Raw genomic sequence first — 26,531 nt, forward strand, 5'->3', positions numbered from 1 at the left:
TTCTGAAGGTGGGTAATGCAGTTTTACAGTGCTTAAAAAAAATGCTGTAATTTGCTAGCCAAGTATGAAATGATGTAATAATTTTAATGCTTCTGAGATTAGGTTTACCACGTTGGTTGGGAGAAAATACTGCTGTGTTTTAATGTTCATGTTGTATAAATGTAATGCCTTCAACTACAGATGCTAACATTTCATGCATACCATGTGGCACTGTCAATAGACATTTTTATTTATAGCAGACATTCTCAATAAATCCAAATTGTTATTTTTGCATTTCAAGTTAGTCAACAAATTTTTAGTATTCGGACCTTTAGCATTTCAAAGTGCTTAGACTGTCTGCCGCTATGCCGATTACAACTTCTTGAACACGAGCTTTCTGCTGCCTCTTGAGCCTCACCACTGATGTTCTGGATGTCTACGCATACACTGTGCTATTTGTGGAAAATGTTTTAACATGCCATGCTTCAGTGTTCACATTTTTTGGAGCTTCTGCTGTTTGGTTGTTTGGTAATGCTCTGCTGTTGCACACATAATTGTCACTCAACTCAAAGCTCCAGTGTACACTTTCAATGAATAATGTGCGATGAAGTTTCAGAACTGCTACATAGGGCAGCGATAAAACTTTCTCCTTGTAACTAGAACTTAAATGTAAACACTTCAGGAAACATTGCGATGACCTAGTGCTCGGCTGGTTCATACTTAGCGCAAGGAGTGAAAAAGTTCAGAAACGCATTATGTGCTACATATTACATGCACTTTGTTTTTTTTTTGTAGTGTCCCATCGCTAAGTACTATTTCCACATTTTTTGTTTGGTTCTGCAGTATCTACTTGGCCAGTACAGAGTATGCTGTAGGTCTTGTGTGAAGCCTTCAATTGAGCCAGCTGTTATTATTTTAGTAGTACGCACCATGTTTCAGTGCTGTCAGCAAATAATTACATTTTTTGAAGGTAGCCTATAACTAATTTCATTTTCAGTTGCAAGATATTCAGAAGTGGGTAATGTGAGGGTCAGAACTATGCTGATCGTGGTTGCTTAAAAGAGATGCTCTCCCACTAATGCTGGAAAAAAAAACTGCCTTGATTTTATATTCAAGTGCACATTGTATTCAAAGGAAACAGTGCTTACTCGGGCACTGTTATTCATTTCCCCATTTATTTGCCTATTTCTAAAATGATACTGGGAGCAGTGCAGCCCCAGCATCCATTCAGCACTTGTTTGTGCTTTGTGGGATACCAGAAATGCACTTGCATCGTTGTAAATGTCAGTATTTTTTCCCATCATACAAACGCAACTAGTGTCTTCGCGTCACAACTTCGCTGAATCTCGCAGACCACCAGCGTACCCAACAGAAATGTCTGAAAAAGAATTGGTTTTGCACTGGAAGGTGCTGGTTTTTGTAATAAGGTAGTTCAGTTTACAAATGCTGTTAAACCAGCATGTAAAATACAAGGCAGTATTTTTGCCTTTTGGCCTGCATTGCCAGTTTAGAATAATTTAATTTATTACCATTTTTGAAACAACTTTTTCCGATTAAGATCATGTGAATGCTGTTAGGTGTGATAGACATCCAGCTATTACTTTTTCCTTCTGCATACTTTAGCAAGCTATTGGTTATTTACATTTTTAACTATCATATTAAACATTCCAGTGCATGTGAAACGAAAAGTTCATGGGGCAGCATGGAAGTTCTCTAACCCAGGCGCTTTTGATGAGTGAAGCCATTTTTATTTGACAAAATAGCTTTCATAATCTAAAAATATCATGCAACAGCATGCTGCATGAATAAAAATGGGTTGACCTTACGTGCTCTCATTTATGACTTGTTCAAGGACTGGCAGCTTTGTGCCTCCTGAACCAACCATAACAGTTCACTCTGCATTCTTAATTGTGAGATAATCACCAGTGGTTTCTGATGGGGCCCTTTTCCAGCACACTGCTGTACACTAAACTGTACACTCCGTACACTCGACTAAAGGGGCATTGGTGTATTCTAAATATAGAGTAGAAAACATGTTGAACTTGCTTTTTGCCATGCGCAGTGCACATTTATACAGCTGCTCTCTTATGCACTTCTTTCACAATTTTATCATGGAACCGGAAGAAAAGCCTGCCACGCCGTGCGTAGGATATACTGGGAGCAGCATCAAAGACACTGAAGAGCATTTCCCCTTCATTGAGCAACGGAAGCTTCTTCGAGTCATCGACTCTACTTAGAGTATTGTTCCAATAACGGGTGGATTTTGGCTGTTCAATCTGGCATATGGCAAGAGTTCCAATAATTTGTACTGCTTTATAGAGCCCCTCTATTTGGGCGTCTGCGTGTCGAAGCCAAGATGCACTGCACGACGCTTTATTTCACCGCACAAGGCCGAATTTTATGCAAGTTCATGCGTTGACGCTGGCAAAGCATAGGATTAATATTGTGTACTGTGATTATTGTTGCATACGACTAATAGTTTTGTTTTTGTTTTTCAAGAAATGTCACCATGCTGTTGTGTGCATTGTTTGGTTCTGTTCTTCACGAAAATTGTATACTTTGTTGTCTGCATTTGTTGGAACTGTTTGGTTCTTTCATTTTTTGGGGGTATTTACGTACGTAACATGTGTGTTTTAGCTGTCTGCTAGGGTCTTGGTTGAGAGCGGCAGTATTGTTAAATAAATGAGGTTCCATAGCGCGCATCAATGAAGGAACAGAACAGAAGTGCCCCCTGACCTCCCCCCCCAAGCATCCGAGCACCCACTAGCCCGAACCCTGACCCTTCTATGCCAAATAAAAGACTTCCAGTTTCCTCCTGCGTGTGAAGCTGTGACATTTTTTCGTAACATGCTTTGTGAATTTGAGAAAACAATCATACTGGTATGGGTCATTCGGGATGTCAAAATAATGGCATGCAGCATCTTTTTACATGCTCATTTGGCATTGCAGGTGGTTACTAGGTATACGATTAAGCTTGACTGCAACGGTGCACATAGGAAAAACATTAAAGAACGTGTAGTGGCAAAAGTAATTCCCAATTAGGGAACGCAATATATGCAGGTTACGCGCACTGATTTTTTTGAAGGGGTGTAAGGGTGCAATGCCACTGCTCTCACCCTGCAATAGGTTGTAACGGTGATGAAAACACCCCAGTGCATTGGTCCCATAGAAGGGTGTTTTGACCAACCGAATCACCATCTTTGAGGGTGTACTGGCACTCTGAAGCCACTTTTTTTTAAGTGTGCATGGGTGTTAGTTATAGACATGCGAAAACACCTAATAAGGTGTTTTTGTTTTTACAGTGTAGCGAGAATATTCAAGTTGATAATGATAACGAGAGATTCGTAAATACTCACTGCTAATTTAAAAAGAATCAATGAATGAATAAATAAAGCTTTTGGTTGATTGAAGCGGTGGCTCTCAGCCACTGTTCCCTTATTATTTTGATAAAAGAATAAAAAAATGCTTTTTGCCCCCCACCCAGCAATTTGTTCTGAGAGCAATCATAATCATATAAAACCTAAGCATTTTATTACAAAATATTAGAAAATGGCTAAAACACACAGTATTGAGTGTAGAATAAGAAAAAGATGCTACACGGTATGCAAGAGCACAGAGCACGAGTTGAGGGGAAGCCTCAGTTCGCAAGTCGACGCAACGTTCTGACAAGTGGACTTGTCATCTCTGCGAAGACCAGAAAATGTGCACGAGCGAATACGCCCAGCGTGGCTAGCCATCGGCTGACATCAAACGTTCTGTATTGCGGCAGCAGACAAAAGCTCTAGAGCGAAGCAGCAATAGAATGCTCTGTACTGGGTCAAATAACTGCAACGGTCCGCCAAAAGAAACTTCGTGCAGGGTTCAGCAGTTATGAAGTGGCGTCGATGCTTTTTTCCCGCAAAGAAAGCACTGTTCTAGGAGCGCATGGCGTACTCTTCAAGACGCAGTCCTTTTACCTGGTTCATTGGGCCAGGAGGTAACCACCTGCTCCTTTTCATTTTTTTTTCACGTCCTCCACTTCCTTGGCTGGCTGCCGAAATTACAACTTCTGTGTTTTCTTTGCTCACATAAGTAGTCAACCTTGCGTGAAGTTCCTCAATAGCTTTCACGAAGGGTGGATCGTTATGTTCGACGTTGCTGGCAACTTGTACTTAGCTACATGCATCATATATCGAAGGGCGCGGCTACATGCATCATATATCGAAGGGGGCGTGTAGGGGCGTGCACAGGCAAGAACAAGAAACGGAGAGACTAACCAACACAGGGATGACCATGAACTGAACATTTTATTTCTGTGCGTTAAAGAGGAATACATAGATGACTCCAGTCTAGAAACATACAAACGTAAACCCATAGGAAAACGCCACCAAAGATGTTGATGTATCTTTTGTGCGTGATGTTCTATCTCTTCGGTGCACGGTGCTCAAGCAACTAGCCAACCATAATGCTTCAGCATACCTGCAGGTGATAAGCGAGAAGCTGCATAAGTATCACGCCACACTGCAGCGTTTCTACGACAATGTAGTCATTAGATGATCACGTCGTTGTTTCATCTCTTCTAAGCATCTAACTCAAAAACTCTCGGCTCGAATGATTTCTAAGCAAAGTTTGTAGTACAACTTGCCACTCACTAATTAGATAGCGCCAGATGGACGTTTCAATGCGGAGTTATCACATTGTATATGACAACATATGTCAGTATCGTGATAATTGGCCAGTAAAACAATTAGTGCCGCATCCACACGACCTCGACCAAAACTGTAAAAACCCCACGGGAGATATCCTAAGTTTCCACTAAACGGGGAATTAATGTTAATGAGATGTAACAAGCTGTTTCATTTATCGGCCTCCACAGGTGGAAACTGATTCTTTATTGAAGAGTGTTTGATCTTTGAGTGGAGAATTGTGATATATATGCGAAATTCATACCCACGACTCTTGACTTAGAAACATACTTCTGACTATAGCATGCAACACATACTTGTAACCCTCTTCAACAAGGTTGTTTTAATACGTCTTTTTTACTGTAAACATCAAAACTAAATTAGATAATAATGCTTTCAGATTCACACCGCGCAGCCTAAATGACTTCCGATAAATGCTTCGTCTAAGGTAGTGGGCTCCATAAATTACCCAGCGCACGTTTCAAGGCTTCAGAAGAAAATAAAGGACAAACGAGAAAGCCATGGAATTCAGCACAAAGAGCGAAGATTTCTCACTTAGGTTTATGCTTCAGCCAATGCAGTACCCACTACACCATGGATTCTGACCAGTGCAGGAACAGCTTCCCCAGCAGGATCCCAAGAAGCCACAGAACTGAAAAAAAAAACAATAACACAATATATCACCTAGATTTTGCTCCAGACTTTTCCCGGTACCATATATTCCACGCCGCATGCCAGACAGTTTTTTATTCCTAGCCACGGATAATATGTTTTCGTTTGACACTTTGAGCTGAAGCAAAGGCAACCAGCTGCGAATCTCACCCCGACATCGCATAAAACCCACAAGATGTGTTCGAACATGGCTAAACTTAGACCGGATTCTGGCTTACAGACTGTAAGTCGTAATAACATGGATGTCAGATTCCCACCACTGGTCTCTCCTCCAAGCACATTCACAAAGTGTAAAAATCTGGGGTTACTGTCACAAAGAAGAGATTCACTGCCGCAGCGGCAATTTATTATAGGCTAAGAATCATGTTTCAGGACGGTTGCAATGATTTCCAAATCAGCAGCAGCATCATTATTTAGTGCACGTATAGCTGAATGCCTAATTTAGTATGAATGATCACCGAAAGCCTAGATTGTAGAAAGTATGTGTCGAGTTCAAGAGAACCAATGTGTTAATTTTTTTTTCGCTATTACTAATTCAAACAATTTTAAATAAAACTAAAATAGAAACCTGTATTCTGTAGAGAAATAGAGTTCAGATTGAGGCTGCCAATGTTGTGTTTTATATATAAAGCGCAAATTAACAACAGCAATGAGGGACGCTTCTTGATCTTTAAACAAGTTCTAGTGAATGACTTTCCTCAGTCTGGCCGTATTGATTGACTTCTCTTCATCTGGGCCACGGTATCTATCAAGGCAAACTGTTTTAGATAATTCTATATCGGCACCGTTTCAATAGAGGGAAAGCAGCAAATTGAAACTGAAACTGATTTCTTGCCCAGAAAGGAAGCTCCCGATGATCAACCCGTTATGTCATATAGGGTGCTTGAAAATCTTTCTCACACAGTATCAATGGCAAAACCAGATGCTGGAAATCACGAAAGCGCTCATAGATACCTTAAATGCCTGATACATTCCTAAAAACCTGCTCCTCGCGCTTGATGCAATCATTAAAGAGGTATAAACTTTGTCGTTGCAAGCACACATCTTTCCACAGAAGGCGTCTGAATTTAGGCCATTTATACGGAGAATTCTTAAACTGAGAAGACGAGTAGCTCCAAAATTCGCTAGAATCTTTCAGGATGAGAAGTGATTGAAATAACATATTTTTCAGATTCCGGATGGCAGATTAATCCGCAGTGCTTTCCTTATAAGAGAAACATTATTGCGCTTGTAGGTTGCTTTCGATGTGTCCAATGTCAGTGATCGTATTTATTTTAAATAGCGATGTGTTGGATGTCTTTCCATTGTGGTAAAATGTGATCCTGAAGATTGACGTCACCTTAAAGCGGTGTTTTATTCAAAGAGGACTACAGAGAGTCAGAGGTAGACTTAAGTCGGTCAAAGAATTTTGGCCTCAAATTGGAGATAAATATATGGAACCCGAACAGCCTATCAAAGCTGGAGAGAAATACAAAAATTGAATTTTCTATGTCAGTTAAGGTCATGTCTGTCTACAAAAGTGTTATGTCTATTGAGCTATAAATTCTTGAAATATGTATGTCTCAAAACTCATTGTGCGAGGTGCTATCACAACTTCAATGTCACTATTTCTGCTGCTGATATGAAACCTCATTAATGTTGGCTAGCAACAGCCACAACAAAGGTGCCTACCAGCTCTGCTTTCTCTTGCCATCTCGTGACATCATAAACCCCACTGAATAATCAGCAGCAAACTTCCACCCAGTGCCTCAAATATCAGCAGGTTGATGACGACGCCTTGTCGTCGAGCCACACATGTTTGGTTGGTTGGTTGGTTTGTGGGGTTTAACGTCCCAAAGCGACTCAGGCTATGAGAGACGCCGTAGTGGAGGACTCCGGAAATTTCGACCACCTGGGGTTCTTTAACGTGCACTGACATCGCACAGCACACGGCCGCCTTGCTTTTCGCCTCCATCGAAAAGCTGCCGCCGAGGCCGGGATTCGATCCCGCGTCCTTGGGAACAGTAGTCGAGCGCCGTAACCACTGCTCCACCCCGGCGGGGTCACACATGTTTGTGACCGTCAAATGTTTTCCTCGTACTGATCGTTAGCGAATTCTCTGACCTAACAAGGTTACATGGCTTAACTCCAGTTAAAATCTGTGGCAAATGGCCCCATTTAGCGAGCATCGTTTAGGTGCCAGTTTTTAGACTATGCTTCAAAACCGGTGCTGTGATAGCCTTCTCCTATCATCCAGCCTGTCCGACGTGGTTTGTTGAATGAGAGCGATTTTCAAACTATAATGGCTAGCAGGTGGAGGATTAAGTGGTATCCCATTCTGTGCTTTATGCGAAACAAAACCGGATATGAGGGAGGCTTTGGCTGCGTTCTCAAAATAAAGCGATATGTAACCGGATTGCGGCTGTGTGGCAAAAACGATGACGACGGATACTGTTGAGGGAGGGCGTTTTATGATTCCTGAAAGGTAGAGAACATATTGAGGTGCTATAGGATGAATACTGACGATGACTACGGCAGAAGAGGAATACTGGAGCGACTGCGCTAATACATCGCACAACATTACGATCATCAATGGGTATGGACTCAACGGTCTTGGAGAATATTCAAGAGAGCGGGACTTGAGAGCAGGTGAAAGTGTGGGGATCAGAGAGGAAGGAGTCTATGAAGGTAGTGGCCATTGTGAGCAAAATTCGGGAGCATGGCCCTGACACGCTTTGCTTCTCAGTGTTGCTCTTTCAAAGAGAGATTGGTTGCTACCTGAGATGGCAAGTAGGGGAAAGATAAGGTGGAAAGGCAATTGAAAATTCTGTACAATATTAGACAGGCAGCCCTAAGGGCTACAAAAGCGCGCAAGCGCCTTCATTATAGTGTAGCTTTCTATACAATTACAGCTGTATTTCACACCGCGTGTATCTTGGAAATGTATTGCATATGTAGCTTACAAATTGACGACTTGGTAGGCTTTCACGCAAAGCTTCGGTAACACATATAGTCTACTGCTTCTTTGGCCGAGAGTTCCCGACAAGGCCATGAGAGCCACTGCCTGCCTGCCCAGATTCAGAGGCGGCTTCTTTCCCCCGATCTGTATATTCTCGTGAGGGCTCTGCACAGTAAATGGACATTCAGAGTCATGTAATCCGATATGTCGCTATGTTAAAAGCTGCGAACATTTTTTGGACTGATTTGCCATGGTGATCCTGTTTTTGTTGCAGGTGTAAAGTCACAAACTTGCCTTTTGCTCGTGTGAATATTTGAATTGTGTCTGCTGTTTGATGCCTTGTAACTGCCTGAAACTATTTTCACAGTTTTAGCTCAGGGAAGGGACCAGAACCTTCTTGCAAATAAACTGGATTGAAGTTAACCGAAAGCAATGTCGTTGTGCGGCGGTCACGGCAGCTTTCTTGCTATGCAGCGGTCCCTGTCTTTATTGTGAGGGGATTCGTCTACTCCAGGCAACGTGTATTTATCACGGCTACGCTCACGGATCGCGACCGCACTCTCACAGCTGGCTGGGTTAATGGAAGCAGAGCTAATAAAACGTCATGAAGACGAAGAAGCACACAGCACAGTGCTAGAAGGTGTTGCGATTGGAATTTGAAAACGTAGATGTTCACTGCACAGCGCGAGAATGTGTGCTAGTTTTACACAAGGCGTCATCAGTTTGCCGCAGAATGCGTCCGACGCAGCTACCTCTACAGTGGCACAACCAGCGCCCACTGTCGTCGTTGCGCAGCCTTGTGATCCGGGAACCTTTTGCGGCACCGATGACATCGACGTCGAAGACTGGCTCGCTATGTACGAGCGAGTCAGTAAGCACCGCCGATGGGACACAACGTTGATGCTTGCAAATGTCATTTTCTATCTGGTTGGTACGGCGTGCGTCTGGTTCGAGACGCACGAAGAAGATCTAACATCCTGGGACAGTGCAAAGAGAAGCTTCGGAATCTCTTTGGCAAGCCGATCGGACGCAAGCTCGGCGCTAAAAAGGACCTGGCATCGCGAGCACAGTCGTCGACCGAATCATATCTGTCGTACATGAAAGACGTACTAGCTCTATGCTGCAAAGCGAACAGCGCCATGCCCGAGTGTGACAAGGAGGGCCACATCTCAAAGGGCATTGCTGACGACGCTTTTAACCCTCTATTTTGCAAAGATTGTACGACGTTCGACTCCGTCCTCGAGGTATGCCGGCGGTTTGAGCAAACTAAACATCGTCGTATTGCTCCCCGCTTCGACCGCTTGCCAAGCACAGTTTCTACGTCTTCGTGCGAAGATCTGCCAACACTGCAGTAGCCGTACCATGAGCCAAACTTGACCAGGATCGTTCACAGAGTGCTGGAGGCAATGGCCCCCGTCGCATTCACACCTCAGCCAGCGGATGCTACTATAGCACTGATCCAAGCTCTCGTTCGCCAAGAAATTGCGAACATGGGCCTTAATGCGAGCGTAAGCCTCAGCTCTGGTCAGCCGTCCGCACAGCCATCTGTCCAGCCCACCATTTCGAGGGTAGCTGCTGCGGCTCCGACTGCGGCCTTCCCGACGCGATACCCCGAATCTACCCGACGCTACCGCAACCCAGAAGAATGGCGGACCTTGGACAACCAACCCATCTGCTTCAACTGCTCACGTGCCGGCCACATTTCTCGCCATTGCCGCAGCCGTTGGGTTCCGCCACCTCGACCTCGCTACTATCATGATGGCAGCACCGCCTACGGACTACACCCAACCTCTCTCCGTGATACGCCCTCTCGTGACTTTAACCCGCCATCCCCGCGCATGTCCAGCCGATCGCCGTCTCCCCAGACCCGCAGTTCCCGCTCGACTCTACCTCACCGTTCCTCGTCCCCTCACTTCTCTGGCCCGCTCCAGGAAAACTGATCAATGCAGCTCCGGCAGGTGAAGCTGCATTGACGACCCGGCCCGAAAATCCTCTGCTGACCCTCGCTCATCACCGCTATCTTCCACATATCTGTGTAGATGCTGTGCCTGTTACCGCCTGTAAGGCCGCAGTGAAAAGCGACTCCGGCGTGCAGTCGAGCTGGCGGTCAAACCCCCCACGCACCGAGGCCAAGGAGCGAGCGCTGTAGTTTTTTTTTCTGCTTTTCTCCTCTTTTCTTGGGCGCGGGCACTCGAGCGCGCGGGAGGCTTGGTTTGTTTCGCCCCTTCGCCCCGAGGCGTCGCCAAGAAGCGAACGGCAGACGCATCCTTATCAGCCGGAAACAACAGCAGCACGCTTCTGCGAACCACTTTACGGCCAGCTCGTCCAGCGATGTCCCGCCCTTGGCGCCAAGCATGGATGCAGGGAGACGCCGGTAATGAAGCTTTTTGCACTGCCACAAGCGCTCACTAAATGTCCTGCAGAAGGCGACAATAGGCGCGACCCTTGGCGCCCTCCCAAGTAGGCAATCAGCCCAGCGGCCTCCCGCTGTGTCGCGAGACATTGGGTCCGAGCAACGGCGACTGTACACTGCTCTGTGACAGTGACGCCCCCCCCCCCCCCCTTTACCTCGAACGGGATGGCTGGGTGGCCTAGTCTCCAGATCCCCCGCGGCGTTTCTTTGACAAAGGCGCCAGCTGCAAGGTCGCATCGCAAACACGCTGAGCAGGGGAGGCAAAGAGAGGAGCCGTGTGAGAGGGTTTGGGGACCAGCGAGTGGAGAGAGTGTGTGTTTTGAATGTTGTATTTTTATTTGGCGTAATTAAGGACCTGGGTCCAAGATTATTCCCAACCCACGGGGGTTGTGGCATGTTTTTAAATAATTTGATTGGCTGCTTCATTTTCGGGGCGGATCACCTAAGGTGACCGCCCTTGGGTCTGTTGATGTCTGGTATCAAAAAGCGGTCCTTGGACCATGTTCGACAGTCAAGATTGAGGCTCTGTGCTTAGCACGTATTTACACCCCCTAGGCGTTAACCGAAACGCTCGGTAGGAAATTAAGGGCCTGTAAAGTGACTTCTCTGTGTGAGAGTCTTGATTTTCTTTTAAGTTACAGTTGTCTGTGTGACTTGTTGCTGTAACTTTGCCTATGTATACTGTTTTGCTTCTGTAAATATATATCGCCTCCTGACCATCATCAGATCATCGTCTTCTGCTTCTTCACTGCCGAATGACCACGTTTGGAGAGGCTTTAGCCCCTCCGAAGAATGGCAACGAACGAGAGAAACATCACTCCACCCTAATTTACACTGGTGCCCAAATTTCCGTCCTCAGCTCTTCGTTTCGCTGCCGACTCAAAAAAGTTGTCGCACCCGCCTCTTCATCAGCCGTTCGTGTCGCCGATGGAGGCGTCGCTGCCGTCGTGGCACTTTGGACTGCGCACGTGAGCATTTGTGGTCGAACTACCCCTGTGCTCTTCACTGTAATCGACCGCTGCCCTCACGATGTGATCCTCGGCATCGACTTTTTAACGGCGCACTCTGCCCTGATTCAAGTGGGCTCCTTCGCTTAGACCTGCCTTTCTGCTCCGACCGCACAGATATCAAGCCACGCCTCTGCTCCGTCTAGTTTGTTCGCCTACCGCCCGAAGCTGCCATGTATGTTCCTTTGGCCCCGTTTCCTGCTATTCCTGATGGTACATACGTCACTTGTCCAATCACCGATCTCCACCGTAACATCATACTCCCTCACACTGTCCTGACCGTCACGGATAACAGAACCTATCTTGCCGTCCTTAACTTTAGCCGCTCTGTCCAAGTTTTGCCCAATGGCATTGCACGCGCTGATTTGCTTCCGTTGGCTGACTGCGAAGTTTCTGCCCTCAAGCCTGTGCCTATGTCTGAACCCCGCGTATCAGCTACTCGTACGACCCTTTCAAATCCCATGATAGCACCCGATTTGACACCTCAGCAAGCCAGTGCTCTCTCCGACCTTTTGTTTTCGTACAGCAACATTTTTTTTCTTTTGGCGACCGACCTTTGGCCCAGACACCTGTCGTTACCCATCGCATCAATACTGGTGATGCCAGCCCTATTCACAAAAGGCCTTATCGAGTCTCTCTTGCTGAGCGCCACGTGATACAGAAGGAGGTCGACAAGATGTTGACAAATAATATTATTGAGCCTTCCTGCAGTCCTTGGGCGTCTCCTGTCGTTTTAGTCACAACGAAAGATCAAACTTGGAGATTCTGTGTAGATTACCGCCACCTCAATCAGATCACTAAAAAAGAGGTTTATCCGCTCCCGAGAATTGACGACGCCCTCGACTGTTTGCATGGTGCCAGCAATTTCCTAGCTATTTACCAGCTATTGCATGGTGCCAGCGTTCGTCGACAGCAATAGCTGTCGACGAACGGGATCGAGAGAAAACCGCATTTGTCACCCCTGACAGACTATACGAATTAAAGGTCATGCCATTTGGCCTCTGTAACGCTCCTGCGACCTTCGAGCGCATGCTGGACTCGCTTCTCCGTGGCTTCAAGTGGACAACGTGCTTATGCTACTTAGATGACGTTGTCGTTTTCTCTCGCACGTTCACAAGTCACCTTGAACGGCTTTCTACGATACTGGCAGTCTTTCGCCGCGCCGGTCTTCAACTCAACGCAAAAAAATGCAGCTTCGGCCGCCGCCAGATCAAAATCCTGGGACATTTGGTTGACGAAAATGGTGTGCAGTCCGACCCTGATAAAGTTCGTGCACTCCGCGAGTTCCCTACACCACGTAATACAAGTGATGTGCGAAGTTTTCTCGAGCTCTGCTCCTACTTCCGTCGCTTCATTCGGAGCTTCGCTGACCTAGCACATCCCCATACCTCCCTTTTGCAGAAAAAAGTGAATTTCTCGTGGAGCCGTGAACAAGCTCAGGCCTTCACAACGCTCATTTCCGCGCTCACCACTCTCCCTGTACTGGCGAACTTCGACCCGTCTGCGCTTACAGAACTGCGCACCGACGCTAGCGGACATGGTATTGGCGCCATCCTTGCCCAGTACCAGCACGCCCACTCTCGTGTGATTGCCTATGCCAGCCACCTTCTATCTCAGTCCGAGCGCAATTATTCCATTACAGAGCGCGAATGCCTTGCACTTGTTTGGGCGTTGACCAAATTCCGCCCTTATTTGTTTTGGCGGCCCTTCAGCGTAGTGACGGACCATCATGCCTTGTGTTGGTTGTCATCACTTAAGGACGCTACTGGCCGCTTAGGTCGCTGGGCCTTGCGATTACAAGAATACACGTTTACTGTTCTGTACAAGTCAGGCCGCCTACATCAAGACGCCGACTGTCTGTCCCGCCACCCCGTTGACCCTCCTGAACTTCCTGACAATACTGCTGAGGACTGCGTTTTATCCATTTCGAACGTGTCCCGCACGTACGACGATGTTCGACGGCGATTCTTCTGGCCTGACCTCTACAGCTCTGTTCGTCGCTACGTCGCCACCTGTGAGCTGTGCCAGCGCAGGAAGACCCCGTCTCTTCAGCCTAGTGGGCCCCTGCAACCACTGGCAGTTCCAACTGAGCCCTTTTCTCGAGTTCGTCTCGACCTCCTTGGGCCATTTCCCACATCCTCTTCAGGGAACAAATGGATTGTTGTAGCGACCAATTACGCCACCCGGTAGGCCATAGCCAGAGCTATCCCCACCAGCTGTGCCTCCGACGTTGCAGACTTTCTTCTGCATGACGTCATCTTGCTCCATGGTGCCCCTCGTCAACTGCCCACCGATCGCTGCTTCCTTTCTAAAGTTGTTAATGACCTTCTGCGCTCATGCGCTACGCGCCACAACTTCACAACGGCCTACCATCCACAAACGAACGGTCTTACTGAGCGCCTTAATCGTACACTGACCGATATGATGTCAATGTATGTGTCTGACCATCACCGTGACTGGGACATCTCTTTACCTTTCATAACATTCGCTTATAACTCCTCACGGCACGATAACGCCGGATACTCTCCCTTTTATCTACTCTTCGGCCGCGACCTTCTACTTCCCTTCGACACCTTACTGCCTCTTGACGATTCCTCCTGCAGTTACGCTTCTGGTGCCATCGCCCGCGCTGATGCCGCCCGTCATATTGCTCGAGACCGGCTTCGTGCGTCCCAGCGTTCTCTAAAGCACCGTTACAATCTCCAGCACCGTGACGCCTACTACCCACCTGGCTCCATCGTACTCCTCTGGCTCTCTGCTCGATGTGTAGGCATGTGCGAGAAACTTCTGCCCCGCTACGTGGGCCCTTACCAGGTCTTGCGGCAACTTACCAACGTGACGTACGAGATTATCCCTGTGAACCGCCACTCTCCTGCAAACCATCATCCAGAAGTCGTGCAAGTCGCCCGTCTGAAACCTTATATCTCGCGCTCACCTGTGTAGTCTACGCACCGGGACTGTGCTTCCTCCGCGGGGGTGGGGGGTATTGTTACGGTACGCAGTGAAAGAGACGATGACGAAGTGCTGGGCTAGTGGAGAAAGACGACGCTGCAGCTACATCTGGCTCTCCTGTGAGTGTGTCCCTGACGGTGAACTGTTGCGGCTACGGCGTACCATCACCTCCTAACATCTCGACGTGCCTCGTAACAATATGTTCGAGGGGTTAAAAAGCACCTAGTCCTACAATCCGGTCCGCAGTTGAACGAGTCCTTTTGGACCAGTTTATAACTATAGACTGGAAAGGAAAATGGATTGTTTATTGAACCGGAGTAATATTGGGTCTGCCACGGAATGAACTTAACTCGTTGAGGAGTGCCAGTGCCAGTAACCGTCACAATTGGGCCATTGGAAGCCATACCTAAACAAAGAAGAAAGGAAGGTTTCTTCAGGCAAACTCCCGCTAAATGGTGGCAGTGATAGCGATTCGGGAGCGGCCGAAGCGCAAAATGCAAAGAAAGAATTAGAGTGTGCAAAGCCCTTCACTTGCTACAGGTGTAAAAATCCAGGATACATTGGCGTCAACCTCCACAATGAAAAGATTGCTTCTTGTATCTCAATGACTACGAGGAAGACATCAGTGTATGCAAGATCTAGTGGTCAAAGAGAAGCCTGGCATGGTACTAGGTGAGTTTGCCGCAAAAATAACTGTTTCTCATCTCAAAATTGTGTCGCCTTCCATTATGCAGGCCAGTGTGCGTATATACGACAGTTTGTGAAAGAGCAGAGCGTGTGCTTGCACATCGTGAAGATAGTACTCGACGGTCCTTTTCGTCAGATAAGGACCGAACTGCCGTGTCCGACAACCTCCCTAAATGCTATTCGTATTTGGCATTCACCAAATCTGATATGCTCGTAGGCGTTAGGGCCACCCGTTTCAGGGAGAGTTGTGCTGCCCTTAGCACGTTCAATAGCGCGACTAATGGCGACGCAGCTTATTTCAGAAACTTCTTCAACGGCTAAAACAGGAGTTGAAACTGTGACCGATGTGAAGGATAGCGGATCAAAAAATGTTGAGATCGAAACCTCCGCCACAAGTAAGCATGAAAGTGAGATTGACGAACTGCGGTACAGGACGCACTTGACGGTAACCTCTTGCCACCAGTGCCTCCTAATGTCACACGATATTTAAGTGGCAAACGAGATGACATTTGAGATGGAACCGGTCAATTATCCCACGGCACAAGAGATCAGAGAGCTCCGCCGCAGACCGAATACGGCAGCAAAGCATACTTTTTTTCTAAATGTGAACCTCTGTGCTGTATCGCTTATTCTACGATTAGCCCGTAATGGAGAAACACAGATTGGTCATTCTTGAAAATCATTGCGAAGACTTACTGCGACATTCCCATGGATGCGTAGAGTCGTGTCACCTTGGTGTTTGGAAAGCAAAACAAAGGCTACTGCAGGTATACTATTGGCCCAAATGCCTTAACGAGATCTATAGAGCTTTTTACAGCGCATTAGACACATGCCAACAGATCAGGAAGGCGTAAGATATGTGAAAAGAACCGATAGTCTTAATATCCTCATTAGCAACCCACTTCCCCGGTTAGTGATAGACGTAATTTTTGCAATCCCTATGACAGAGAAAGGATACCGTTACATACTATCTTATGCCGAGCCACAAAGTTTCCCGGGGCTTAACGTGGCGTGTGATGATCTCTGAGAGAGGTGTGCATTCGCTGCTGTCAGTTTTTGTACGAGTTAGATTCCCTTCCGAGATCAAAAGCAACCAGGGCAGCGCATATCACAACTGTCCTCACTACATAATTTATCAAGCCATGTGTCATTAAGACTGTGTACAGCTCAATCCACCGTCAGCAGGACAACAGCGTAGGCAGGTGAATTCTGTTCTCAAGCACATTCTTGCAAGACACAATGTTAGGAAAACTAGCGCGACTGGGATGGCTGCGTACCTGCAACAGGTTTCGCCTTTTAATCGGCGCCACATGAATCCGCTGAATTGATCCTGGCTGTTATAGCGAAGTCTGGGAGGGGCAAGGTGAAAATCCAACAAAGGTAGAATTCGTTTTGAAACTCTGCAATTGCTTACGTAACATTAAAGAACTTATAGAGGTCAGCATGAAGTCATTGCAACCTCGTTCCAAAGTGTACTATGATAATACTCCGTCAGAAGAGCAATCACATCACGGAACAAATGATGTTGCTGAGACCTTTACGGCAGAATAGGCTCGAAGTGCAGTGGGAAGGACCTGCTGAAGAGGTTGCTAAGCTGCCTGACACTAACTCCGCGGTGAAAATCTCTCGCAGGCATTAAAGCTTCCGCATGCATCATTGAAACCTCATGAAGCCTTACGTGCAGGGAGATGCCTTGGTAAATCCAACATTAAACATTTTTCAGGAGATGGATGACAGTGTGCTTTGTCTTAGCGGAAAGATACGCAATACTCAGAGGCCTCATCAAAGAGATGGAGCGGAGGGTGAACTGAAAAAGCTCAGTTATCTGCTTTTAGCGAGCTCATAGCTGAGTTTCAGAAGTGTTTTGTGGACAGACAAGGAAGACCTAATTTGACTTGAGCACAATAATGAGCTGACTTCTAGTGACTCAGTGCGGTCAAAGTGCTACCAATTTTATGCAAGGTAGAAAAAATATTGGATAGACAAGTTAAGCGAATGCTCAAAGTTGCTGTAATAAAACCAGCGAAAATCGGTATCGCTTCGCCAATGGTCTTGGTAGAAGCTAGAGATAAAGATCCCGCTCCTCTAGTAAATCATATTCCCAATATTAAAGAGGGAGAACAGGTCAGTCGAGCGGCCTATCAACTACGCTGGCTACTGGCAAATACCGCTCGCTGAACGTGCCATCAGATACGCAGCTCGAAAGTCAAAGAGTGCGCTTGCATTATATGGGCCATCCAAAAAGTGCATTGCTCTCTTCTGGTTTGCAAATTCACTGCAGAGACGGACCATTGTCCCTTGGCCTGGCTGCAAAGTGCAATATCAAGAAACAGTTAACTTCTAAGATCGAGCTTGGTTCTACAGTAGTATAATTTTGAAATGAAGAACAAGAAGGGCAAGTTATTTGGGAATGCAGACGAACTTTGTCATTTTTTTCTTAGCGGTCGAAGGTTATTTTCACCATTCCCCTAAATTGCTAAATGATTTTTTGTTTAGTGCGCCAGTCTGTGACAGTAAGTTGGCACGTTCAGTTTTCAGGGCATACGTGGGTCATAAGCCTTGAGTGAAATCTTTTCTCAGAAAAGTAAAAATTTGATGGCGTTCCTCTTTTTATTCTGACCTTTTCGGAGGGGAGCGGAGAGCTTACTTCCATATATAGTTGAGTTTTTGACTCTAAGAATATGAGCTGTGACAATGAACACAGCAATGAAGCTGTCACGTCGAGCGACAGAGAGCTTTGAGCCTCCATTAGCAGGCGATTAAGTTGCCTGTCCGCGCAGCAGCTGCGACTGCTACCCACCGTGAATAGTTTTGGCGGGGGAGGAGGCTGTCACGAGCGTACAGCCGGCGAGCCGGTAGCGGATCGTATGACTAACTGAAGTAAAGAGAAAGAAGGAAACGCTACTTCTTTCGAAGAAACAGTCCGAGGAGTCTCCACACTTTAAGTGGAGTTTGACCCTCCCGACGAAGCAGCGCCTACTGAGAGAAACAGAATGGCGATGTGAGCCGATCGTAGCCAAGTTTGTGAAGGGTGGATGAGGAAGAAAGCAGTCATCCATTAGGTGTAGTATGCAAAGAAGTAGGCGGTTATTGGGAGTTGGTGCCGCTCCTTCTTTTGACCCTTAGGAAGCTTCTGAGAAGCGAACTCACCTGCACCATTGAGACAGCTCTTTACTGAGAAAACGGTGCTTGCTACCTCTTCGCCTTTCCAGATCTCCCAGACACTAAGTGATCCCGCCTAGTAGAACAATAGATAACAAGCCCTTGCATCGTTCCAACTAAGTATTGATGTGTGTAACCTGGTCGCCGATCTCTGAGCTATATGCCTTGAGATTTGATTGTTTGGCGTCATCGGAGAGGGAAAGAAAGCAAATCGATTTAAGGACGCTACGGAGCGAGAAATATTGCCCTGTGCACTCAATAAATAGCGCATCCATTTGCTTTTTTCGATAGAGTGTTAAATCTTTTCCATATTACTGCTGTGTCGATTTTCACATGAATAAGTTTTCTAATAGCGCATTCAGCCAGCTTGTGGTTGTTTCACCAACATCGCAGCCTCAATTTCTACTGAACCCCAAGACTCGGCACTGTACCAAAGTGAAGGCCGATTCGAGCTAGCCCCAGCTCCACTACTCGGCGTAATCCATGCACCACTATGGTGCTATATGTATGGATGTGTGAGCGTGTGTAGGCTGTTATTTTTATGAATAAGTTTATTTCGTGTAACTTCACAGATGGTACTTTGGTAATTGTTACTATGACCCTTCAAAAATGTCTAGCAATTTTATAAGCAGATGAAATCCTAGCAGCACTAAAGTGATTTCAGTTAGGTGAAAGAGACACTGCTGGCGACGTTTAAAAATGACAGTGATCTAACTTACCTCTCCGAAACACTGCGGGGCACTGGCCTACAAGATATCATGCGAAGTACCCCTGTGCCACACAATATAACGGGAGATTTCAACGCACATCATCCTGCTTGGGGAGGCGTCAGATCTACAGCCAGAAGCCGGCAGCTATTCGACTTCGCACTTTCCAACAATTTATTATTTCTCAACGACGGCCAAGCAACTTACTATCAAGGAGCACGGTCCAGTGCTCTTGATATCTCCATGATCTGTGCTGATCTGTCAGCTTCAACAACCTGGTCTGTGGACATCGAAACTCATGGCAGCGATCACTTACCTACATATATTGAGGTTTGTGGCTTTTCTCTCGCCTCTCAGCGGAATAAAGTTCGCTACACGAACTGGGAAGCTTTCGCTGATGCCGTAGAAAAGCAGGATCCGTCAAATTTAAATTATGACTCCTTCATTGCTGCAGTAGCACATGCTCAAACATTGCACACGAGAGTCCTCCACCTGCCAAAGGTGTACTCAGCTGTTGACGCCGAATATGAAAACCTTCGAGCAATACGTCGCAGAGCAGAAAGACGAGCGCGCAAGACACTTTCTAGAGACGTTATCCGGACTTCTAGGCGAGCACAAAACACGTTCAACGCCATTTGGACAAGCTAGAAAGAAGGAAAAGGACATCTTTTTGTGCAAAATTAGATCCTAGAAAGCCACTATCTAAAGTATGGAGTATTGTACGAAGCTTAAGAAGTCAGCCTTCACAACTTCATCCTTTCGAGTGCGTGGCTCTAAATGCCAATACTACTTGTCTTCATGTAGCAGAAATGTTCTGTTCAAAGATGATTGCTCCATTAGCAGCTCCTTCACTGCAAAATGTGCTCCCCACCTTTGTCCCGGCGCCCAACACTTCTTTCCTAGACGAATTGTTCACTATGGAAGAACTTCAAGCTGCGCTAGCAGTTACCAACAAAAGATCTTGCCCAGGGCCTGACCGTGTTAGCTACATTTCGCTGTCGCGTCTTGGAAGAAAAGCCAAAACTCAGCTGCTTACCATCTATGACAACTCTTGGATAGCTGGCAGCCTTGTAGAGAGATGGAAGACTGCGCGCGTAATACACACGTCCTTAAACCTGGTAAGCCATCAATTGATATAAACGCTTATCGTCCTATTGCACTGCTAAGCTGTGTTGGGAAATTGATGGAAAAAATCGTTCATTCACGCCTTACCTGGGACTTGACGAATAGGGGAATTTACCCTCCATCAATGTCTGGCTTTCGAAAAGGCCGAAGCAGTATTGATAATGTTATTGCTCTTGCCAACTGTGTCAGGCGCAGCAAAGCTGAGCGGTCTTTAATTATTGCCGTTTTCCTTGACGTTAAAGGAGCATTTGATAATGTCACGCACGAGGCGATTCATTCAGCCTTGCGTTCAGTTGCCATTGCTGGACGAATGTATAACTGGCTTTCTGATTATCTATGTGATAGGATCATTTACATGTCAACGGATCAAGGTGACGCGTCCTTACATCATGTGTCTCGTGGCGTTCCTCAGGGAGGGATTTTAAGTCCAACCCTCTTCAATATATCTCTTCTTGGTTTGGACAAGTCCTTGCCACCTACTGTTGAAATCTCCCTCTACACAGATGACATCTGCATATGGTGCTCCGGAAGAAACAGGCGCATTGTGCATGCTCGGCTACAAAAAGTAATAGTTGGCATTGCATTATTTTTAAACAAGCGAGGTCTTGTTATATCTCCAGAAAAGTGCGCAGCAATTTCATTTTCACGACGTGATCTCTCCCGTTATGTACTGAAAGTTGCTGCCACTCCTTAACCGTATGTCAACCATCAAAAATTTCTAGGTGTGACCTTTGATAGGTCTCTTTCATAGTCACGACACGTTCAACAACTTAAGACCAAACTCTCCTCATACGTATCTATATTCCGTATGCTCTCAACGACCAGAACAGGCTGCTCTACCGATTCCTTATTACGGCTTTATGGAGCACTTTGTGAAGGTCTCCTTCGTTATAGCCTCCCTGTTCTTCAAGGCCTCTCGCAGTCAAGCATTAAACTACTTGAAGCCATGCAGGCCAAAGCTTTGAGAGTGTGCCTAGGTCTTCCAAAGAACACTTCCACAGTGGGCACTCTGGCGGAGAGCAGACGCCTATCTGTAACCGTGCTGATACCGCAGGAGCTGCTTCGCGCCCAGCTGCGCTTTGCACGTGAACCTACCCACCCGTTTTCAGAGGAAAGTATGACATCACTCTCCCATCTACTGCCTGCGCAATATCAAAGCGCAGTACCGTCATCTTTCCCACCATGGAGGTTTGCTTCATGGCAAATTTGGACAACTATACCTGACATCAAAAGAAAAGCCCACACCCCAGGACCCGCACTTAAATACTTCGCCCTTGAGCACATCTGTGCACGCTACACTCATCATTGGCACATCTATACTGATGGCTCTGTCACAGCTATTTCTTCATCCATCGACGTGTGGATACCATCACTGCACACCACAATCTCGGCAACACTCAGTCATCGCACTTCAGTTGTGGCTACTGAGTTAACAGCTCTGAGAGAAGCAATTATATATATTCTACAACAACACCCTGCAGCATGGGTTATCTTCAGCGATTGTCGCGCTGCACTACAATTGCTTAAATCATCAAGAATTCAGGAAGAGCTCATCATTGACATAAATAAGCTACACACAGAGGCCTATGACTTGAGTCACAGCATTGTGCTACAGTGGTTACCGGCTCACTGCGGCATCGCGGGCAACGACTTCGCCGACGCCGCTGCAAAAGAACTAAAAGATTCCACAAGGACAATTTCAGTACCATTCTCACGAAGAGATGCAGCAAGACTTGCAGCAACTGAATCATGGCGATTGCAACGCTCTCTGTGGTGTGATCCTAACCATCAATATCTACCTCTACACCGAATAGATCCCACTTGCGTCTTTCGAATTCCTCACAATTTGAACAGGTGGCGTCGAAACTGTCTACACCGAATCCGCTTGAATGTGTCATACACAAACTACTTCCTAGATAAAATAGGCATAGCGAGCGGTCCTCTGTGCTCTACATGTGATGTGTGTGAAAATTTTGAACATTTGGTAACCTCCTGTCAACGGTTTACAGCACATCGCAGGATTCTGCGCAATAATTTAAGCTTACCTAAAGACACAACCTTGCGCCTTGAACATGTCCTGGGTCCTTCGTGCGACGGATCGTCTGCTGCGCGAGCTACCAAGGCCTTACTAACTTTTCTGAAGGACACAGGGTTGATCAATACCCTTTAAAACTCATCTGTGTGTGATTATGTGCGTGTGAAATTTAACTTTTCTTAAGGACACAACGTTGATCAATACCCTTTAAAACTCATCTGTGTGTGATTATGTGCGTGTGAAAGTGTGCGACACCGATTCTCTTTTTTCTCATTTATTTCCCCTCCCCCTCCCACACTCTGTCACCCTCATCCCTCAATCCTCATCAGGAGTAGCATGCTAGGCTTACCACCAGGCAGACATCTCCTGTTGCCATTAAAATACATATCTCTCTATCTTAGTAAATACCTTATACGTAACAGACCGTAAGCTGATTGGTCTGTAGTTCTTAAGATCCTTAGCGTCTCTTTTCTTTTGATTTAGGATAATGGTAGCATTCTTCCATGGTTCCGGTACCGTCGATGAAACCAGGCACTACGTATACATGGTGGCCAGTTTTTCAAGCACGATATCCCCCCCGTCCTTCAACAAATCTGTAGTTATCTGATCCTCTCCAGCTGATTTCCTCCCTTTTCATTGTTCCTAATGCTTTCTTGTCCTTGTCCTTCCTCACTGGTGGAATGTCTGACTGTTATTCCCTACGCCAATCTCATTACGGTTCTGACTACTTTGGTCACTGTAGAGATCTGCATACAACTCCTCGGCTACTTTGACTCTCTTGTCCATATTCGCGATGACGTGGCCCACCTTGTCCCTTAGCGCATACATCTGGTTTATGTCTATGCCCAATTTCTTCTTTACCGCTTTAAGGCTCCTCCCGTTCTTTACAGCATGCTTAATTTTCTCCATGTTATACTTCCTTATATCGGCCGCCTTGCGCTTATTGACTAGCTTTGATATCTGGGCAATTCTATCTGGTCTGTCGGATTGGAAGTTTTCATACTCTGGCGTTTCTTAACCAAATCTTTCTTCTTGTCATACAGCTTACCGGTATCCTCTCTAACTATTCTACCGCCTGCTTCTACAGCGCACTCAGCAATGATATCTCTGAAATTACTGTTCATTGCTTCTAGGGTAATGTCGCCAACCTCGGTTAGAGCTGAATATCTATTCTCCTGCGAGATTCTGAACTCTTCTGCCCCCCCCCCCTCCCCTCTAAATCGTTGATGGGTTTCTTTCTTACTAATCCGTTGCATTCTTTCTTCAGATTTAGGGGAATTTGGTACCTCATCATCCTGTGGTCACTGCATCGCACTTTCCCGATTACCTCTACATCTTGCATAATGGCGGGGGTTGAACACAGTATGAAGTAAATTTCATTTTATTCTCCCCGTTTAGACTTTTTCATGTCCATTCCCGGTTCTTCCGTTTGCTGAAGAAAGTATTCATGACTCTTAACTTATTACGCTCTGCAAACTCAACCAGTAACTGGACAACGCAGCGAGCTATGGAACGAAAAATGGTAGGGGTAGCATTAAGAGATAGGAAGCGTGCAGATTGGGGGTAAAAAAAATAACTCAAGGTACTGACATTCTTGTGGAAATCAAAAAGAAGAAATGGGCATGGGCAGAACATGTAGTGCGAAGAGAGGATAACCGATGGTCGCGTAGTGTAAAAAACTGGATTCCAAGGGAAGGAAAGCGTAGCATGGGACGGCAGAAAGTTAGGTGGGCGGATGAGGTTAGGAAGCTCGCAAGGATCAAGCGGATGCAACTAGCACAAAACCGGGTAAATTGGAGAAATATGGAAGAGGCCTTCGCCCTGCAGTGGGTATAGTCAGGCTGATGATGATGATGATGATAAACCTGTTTATGCTGCATACAGGACTGATCACACAAGTACGATGTTTATACCGGATAATAAAGCACCGGTAAAAACCGTTTTGATGCCATACTGGGATTTTTCACAAGAGCTATTACATACATGATACCGTTCTTGAAGTCAACTCTGCCTCAATATAATACAACCTTCACAGGCACTCAGATAGGATCGACTGAACAATCACCCTTACGACTACGTGGTGGGTTCTCAGTGCAGAGAGCTGTTCAGGAAGTTATACCCCATGGTAGCAGACCTGAAGTAAATTACAAAAGCGTCCGGTTGTGTCTAAATTCACGAATAGTTATTCTTTTTCGGAGTCTCAAAAATACGTACATACCTTAGGATTAGGCTTTGGAAACAGAGCAGCAATCCAAGAGCGTACAACAGGTTATTCTTCATTGTTAACTTTGCTGTAGCCACTGTAGTATTCGTGCTGAAATGACAGCAAACAACCGTACGGCAACGCTCTCATTCGAAATGAAATTTATTCTTCAACATAACGCTGCTCTTAGGGCTTTAAACAGCACGGCGGAACATGAGCTCCTTGTGCACAAAGCATCACAACAGCGTTGGCTATGGCGATACACACATCAACACACATGTAAGGCACGCTACATCAAGTTCGAGAGCAAAAAAAAAAAACAACTTAAGATTACGTATCTATGAAAAGGGAGATAATTATGATATAAATACTTCGCGCAAAAGGCTTCATTGTGTTCCTTCTATGTAATTCAAAACGAGTGGCCTAATCGCTCGCTGAAAGCCAAGATGTGAAGAAAATGACGTCGCTGCACAGAAAAAAATGACGAAGGCTTCTTAGTTCGCCATCTGATGGGGCACGCACTTGGACCTCTGGCTCCCTTGATCGGACCAGATATCGTTCTTTGCAACACAATCGCTCTGCGTCACTGGTCGCGTATCGTCCCTCAGACAACCCAATTAAACCATTTTCAACGATTATACTACCAGTTTACCCATTTCGAATTCGCAATACAACGCTCGTTACCGGCGGCGCCAGTAAAGGTTCACTGTTATAACTTCATGCAGAGACTAGAAACGATGTTCCGCCTACTCTCAAACACTGACTGTCGTGGCATAGGAAAGTGAGAAGAGATGATGTCTGAGGCGATATACAAAAATTGAAGATGACAAGTTTAAAAATAATTGTATTCGTTCATTGAAGCACTTTGCAAAGGGGCTTAAGACTCTGAAATGATGATTAAGGAATGATTGCTTCAACATGATTCTGACGTGAGCGTTCGGAATGAAAATATTGGTCAAGTTTTGTTTCTAGCAGCATGTCTTAGAACGCAAAACGCAGACGATTATGCTATGGTTAAATAACCAGCTTAATCTTGACTCCTTTCATTAAAAAGCTTTATATACATGTGTCACTTGTCGCGCCTGAATTTTCCTTCTGATTGCTTTCCTGCGGTTTCGAGAAAAGAATACATTATTGATTGCAATCGATTTATTCAGGTAAAAAGATGAATAGATATCTCTTCGCTTCAATATTGCAGTAGTTAGGGCGCTGTACTACTGTGCCTAAGAATGCGGCGTAGAATCTCGGCCACGGCAGGCGATTTTCGATGGAGGTGAAAAGCAAGGCGATCATGTACTGGACAGTATCAGCTGCCGTGAGAAACTGCTGGTCGTCCAAATTTCCGGGGCCTAACACTATGGCGTCTCACATAGCCTAAGTTGCTTTTGAAAGTTAAATGCCACAAATAAATATGTCGTTGCAAAAAAAAAGGCTTCTAAATATTCTGTGAAATCTTCGGTGTACGCTCTGATGTGAAATCTATCTACCAGAGCTACCTCATGTTACTTTTTCGTAGTCATGATCGGTAGTCGAGAATAGATTACGGTGTTACCAACGCGAGAGGGGCTTAAGGTTATGCATTTTTGCATCTGATAGATGTCAGAATTCTAAAAGAAGACGTGAGTGGAACAAAGACCGAAGTCTATCGGCTTACATTCCAATTGAGTAAGTGGCTGAACCCATGTGTTGTGCCTGAATATGCAATAAACAAGTTACTCGTGTGATCCTTGTGCTTTATTTGGCAAAAAAATTACTTCACATTTCTGCATTGTTCCATCATCACTCTGAACTGAACTCTTCCCTGAGTTCGTAGGCAGCATTGAAAATGTAAGCTACGATTAAGATGACTGCCTCTACCCTATTGCAAAACCCAGTGCCACTAGTTTCCAGCGCCCCAGCGCCATACCTGATTATGGTCTCATGACGCTGGAAACTGGGTGCACTGGGTCGCGGCATACGGCACGCTCCGCACTGGCGGCACTGTTCG

At 46.0% G+C, this 26,531-nt stretch overlaps 1 long non-coding RNA gene across 2 annotated transcripts; it reads right to left on the minus strand.

The window, feature by feature from the left end:
* Positions 1-4,246: 4,246 nt before the first annotated feature.
* LOC146174505 (uncharacterized) lies at positions 4,247-26,531 on the minus strand. 2 transcript variants are annotated; one of them, XR_014702257.1, is made up of 4 exons: positions 26,451-26,531; positions 24,560-24,655; positions 5,199-5,295; positions 4,247-4,437 (listed from the first exon to the last, which is right to left on the minus strand). It is a non-coding gene; the product is annotated as an uncharacterized LOC146174505 (long non-coding RNA). The 2 variants fall into 2 exon arrangements; XR_014702259.1 differs by lacking the exons at positions 4,247-4,437; positions 5,199-5,295 and adding an exon at positions 24,415-24,475.

The sequence above is a fragment of the Amblyomma maculatum genome, chromosome 11, assembly GCF_055883805.1.
Source record: "Amblyomma maculatum isolate TAMU_Amacu chromosome 11, ASM5588380v1, whole genome shotgun sequence".
NCBI lineage: Eukaryota > Metazoa > Arthropoda > Arachnida > Ixodida > Ixodidae > Amblyomma > Amblyomma maculatum.